This window comes from Tupaia chinensis, unplaced genomic scaffold (assembly GCF_000334495.1).
Source record: "Tupaia chinensis unplaced genomic scaffold, TupChi_1.0 Scaffold144752_1, whole genome shotgun sequence".
NCBI classification, from domain to species: domain Eukaryota; kingdom Metazoa; phylum Chordata; class Mammalia; order Scandentia; family Tupaiidae; genus Tupaia; species Tupaia belangeri.
In genome coordinates, this window is record NW_006204612.1 from 91,995 (window position 1) to 96,690 (window position 4,696).

At 38.6% G+C, this 4,696-nt stretch overlaps 2 pseudogenes; one reads left to right on the forward strand and one right to left on the reverse strand.

Annotated features, from left to right (window-relative positions):
• Positions 1-1,277: 1,277 nt before the first annotated feature.
• On the reverse strand, positions 1,278-2,552 carry LOC102487691 (lys-63-specific deubiquitinase BRCC36-like; annotated as a pseudogene).
• Positions 2,553-3,246: 694 nt separating this feature from the next.
• On the forward strand, positions 3,247-4,458 carry LOC102488114 (centromere protein U pseudogene; annotated as a pseudogene).
• Positions 4,459-4,696: the final 238 nt, after the last annotated feature.

Genomic DNA, 4,696 nt, shown 5'->3' on the forward strand with positions numbered 1-4,696 from the left:
ATATATATATATAGACACTTTTATACATACATATATATACATACATACATATACATACATATATATACGTACATATATACATACACACACACGCATATATATATATAGACACTTTTATACATACATATATATACATACATACATATACATACATATATATACGTACATATATACATACACACACACGCATATATATATATAGACACTTTTATACATACATATATATACATACATATATATACATACATATATATACGTACATATATACATACACACACACACATATATATATATAGACACTTTTATACATACATATATATACATACATACATATACATACATATATATACGTACATATATACATACACACACACGCATATATATATAGACACTTTTATACATACATATATATACATACATACATATACATACATATATATACGTACATATATACATACACACACACGCATATATATATATACACACACACATACACACCTATATATACACACATACACACACATAAATATACACACATGCACACACATAAACACACATACACAAAGATACACACACAGATACACAGATACACACACATAAACATATCACATATATATAGCCTGTTTTCTAATTAGATGGTTTTTCATGGTTGAGTTTCAAGCACACTTTATTCCACATTGATCAGACATATGGTTTGCAAATACTTTCTCTGTAGCTTGTCTTTTCCTTTTCTTAATTTTTTTACAGAGCAGAAATATTTAATTCTGTGAAGTCTGAGACTTCAGCTTTTCCCTTTTATGCATCATGCTTTTGGGTAAAGCCCGTGAATTTATTACCTAGAGGAGATCCTGAACCTTTTTCTCCTATGATTTCTTTTCTAAAAGTTTTATAGTTTTATGTCTTACACTTAAGTCCATGACACATTTTGAGTTAACTTTTACATAAGGTGTGAGGTCTAGGTAGTTTCCTTTATTCTTGCCTATGGGTACCCAGCATAATTTGTTGTAAAGGCTACCCCTCTTCCATTGAATTGCTTTTATATCTTGTAAAAAATCAGTTTGATGCATTTATGGGGGTCTATTTCTGGGTTTTCTCTTCTGTTCTATTGATCTGTGTGTCTAACCCTCTGCCAATACCATGTCATCCTAATCACTGTAGCTTTGTAGTAAATTTTGAAGTCAGGTAATATGAGTCCTCCAACATTTTCTTATTCAAAATTGATTTAGCTAAGTTAATTTTATACTAGGTTTTCCTCTTTCCCCATGTTGTCTCCTGCTTTATTCTAGAGAAGAAAGTTCTCATATAAGCTTTTCCTTTTATTGTTGCAACTCCGCTAAACGGTATTGATTTAGCTCCAATCCATCTTCTAACCACTGCAGGGGAGGTCTGATGACTACCGACATCTGAATGGGCAGATTCTTGGTAAACACTGAATCATTATGGATCTTGGTTTCTGAGCCCAGATGTGTAAGGTTGTGGATCCTCCTACATGCGCCTCACTCCTCCTGGCACAGGATCTTGGGCAGCTCTACTGCAGACTCCAGGCACACACTTCCCAATGGTGACATGAGGTACCGTATGGATTGGGATTTTGATCTCCATACTCAGAGTTCTTTTGGCCTGTACGGATTGAAAGCAACTGTAGCGTACCCAGTCTTTGTGTTCTTATCTTCAATGAAACAAGAAAAAGTAAATCCTACAAAGCCTGACCCATTATCTAGTACACGGCTTATCTGTGAACTTAGGTCACCAGGAAGATTAGAGGAGAAAACATTTGTGAACCATTAGCACATAGTGAAATGCTGGGGGGGACTAGCAGATGGTGTAATGGTTACGTCGCTGGATTCCCATGTCATCAACTGCGGTTTGAGTCCTGGACCTGGGAGGCTTAAAACTCATCCCAGGCATGTGTGTGTGTGTGTGTGTGTGTGTGTGTGTGTGTGTGTGTGTGTGTCTAAATTCCCAAGAGGAGATTGAAGGAGAAGGGATTGAGGTGTAGCCACCCTCTCTGGGAGGTGATTTCTCACTTTCTGTTTCTCTTAAAAAAAAGAAAGAAAGAAAGAAAAGAAATGTTGACAAATGTTAATTCACTCTCCCCAAGTAAAGTTACATTACTTCTTCCAACATGGATGTCCAATTATATAAGGATGAGAATGATACCACCCAAGGACTCTCATGGAGTGACCTGTTCAGCCAATCTCTCTGCCTCTGCTGAGACTGTAGACAGCTGTTCTGTCTAGAGAAGTCTCTACTTGGTCTTCTTATCTGAATGTCACAAAATGACAACTGAATGAACAATTCTGATGGTGTCAATCTCAAGGAAAATATCTTCAGCAACCGTGCACATTTCAGCTCCAGTATGTGCAAATCTGAAGTCACTCCTACTTGTGGCTACATTCACCTCCCCTATATAGCCCCACCGCCACTTCCTTCTCTGTGCCCAGAGCATGGTTGAGGCAAACAAGGATGGCGTCACAGCGTATAATATTTTTAATATGCTGTTGGATACAATTTGCTAATATCTGGTTGAGACTTTTTGTATCTGTATTCATCAGGGATATTTCTCTGTAGTTTTCCTTTTTTGTTATGTTCTTGTCTGTTTTGGGGATAGAGATTTCATAGAATTAATTTGGAAGGGTTCCTTCTACTTGGATCTTAAATAGTTTGAGTAGAATGGGGGTTAGCTCTTCTTTAAAAGTTTCTAGAATTCAGAAACGAAGCCATTGTGTTGAGGAATGTCCTTTCTACCTCTATTTTGCTGAGAATCTTGATTATGAAGGGATTCTGTATTTTATAAATGCTTTTTTCTGCGAGCCCTGGAGGCTGACTTCTGGGGTGAAGGTCACATTGGGGCACGTGAATGTGAGCGCGTCTACAGCACTGCGGGGCTGGAAGCCCGCGCTGGGCCCACGTTCCTGGGTTCCCAGTCCCTGCAGACCTGAGGGTCCACCCCTACCACGTGTAAACTCTGGCACCGAGAGCGCGGGGTAGCTTTCTTTGGAGGGTTGATTTCTGAAGACTCACAGTACCTGAACATGAAATGAAGCTTAGGGAGAGGAGGAGGAGGATTGCAAAGGAGTCAGGGATAGGTCCCCCTCAGGAAACTGTCCTCCTGATCTGACTGTTATCTCTATGTTGGAGCAAGGGAAAGAGCCCTGGGCTGCAGAAAAACACCTGCAATTAATGGAGGTACCAAAAGGACAGGAATGGACCCAAGGTGTGCTCACAGAATTACTTACTGGCCAGATGGCCCTGCTGGGGCGGGTAAGATCTTCAAAGAGTACTTTAAGAAAAGCCCAGTCTGCGGAAGTTAAAGCTGGTCAGAAGCGCAAGCCTACTGATGTGTCTGAGTTCCCGGATAATACCGATATTTCAAGCAGTGGGCTGAATGAAAATGACAAAGATGCAGGACCTGATGAGCCCTGGGCTCCTCCTTTATGCAGCACCGTCACATACCTGCTGATGAAGCACGCTCCCAGCACTGCAGACCACCTATCCCCTCAACTCCTCAAGAAAAGCACCAAGACATTTGGACACGTCTGAAAATGGAGCGAGTGGAAGCAAATCTGTAAAAATCGGTGCAAAAAAAAAAAGGCAAGAAAAATGGAGCCCACTAGTAATGAAGCTGAAAGCACTGAAGAAAGTGATATAAGAAGAAAAAGTTAAACCAACAGAAAAAATAAGTACACAGCATGAAACTACTCCAACTACAGGATCTTCAGAACATTCAGAGAAATCACTCGAATTGGCCACTGCTAAAGAGACAGGTCACCTTAGTGCCCAGTCCTGTGTTGTCAAAGAGACTCTTGTAGCAGAAAGTCAACCGAAAACTGAGAATAAAGGGAAGCTGTCTCAGGGCAAAAAGAAGAAATCAAGAAGTGAAGCCATAGACCCAGATCTTTCTGACAGCATGCATACTTGGTGTCTAGAAGAAAAGAAAACCAGTGACATGATGGAGTTGGATATTGTTTTGTCTGCATTTGAGAAACTCTTCCCAGAATAAAAACAAAAATAAATACAATCTGAAATTTATAAGTAAACCGTCAACAAATTTCATTTTAATATCAAAGAAGAACCCATCAAAACACTTAAAGAAGTCCAGATGTTGAAAATATGAAAAGGAAGAATGCTAAGATTATTTCAGATATCGCAAAGAAAAGGCGGCATTCGATTGAAGTCCAGGATGAACTGCTCCGGTTAGAACCACGACTGAAACAACTACAAAGTATGATGAACTCAAGGGCAGAAAATCATCTCTTAGTAATTTTGTGTATTTCTCATCTAGTTTAAAACAGCTTTATCAAGATTATTCAGCTGTTCAAGAGAAAGAACAAAAATGTAAGGGAAACATATGATTGATCCAGCCTTCCAGTGCTGTTATTTAAAACAAGAACTCTCTTGGGAGCTGAAAACCATCTGCAAAATATCAATCATCGGTTAGAGAAGCTTCTTGACTAAGAATGAGAAAGCCACTCTACTAAAATGTGCCTGTGTAAGATGAGTCTCCTGTTACTCAGTTACCTTCTGAAACTGCAATACTATAAATAAAAACTACTTTTGGGGGAAAATAATAAATGAATAAATACAAGCTTTTTCCACATCTATAGATATGATCATATGGTTTTTAGTCTCTCTGTTAATATGATGTATTGTGTTTATTGTTTTGCATGTTTAACCATCCTTGCATTCCTGGAAT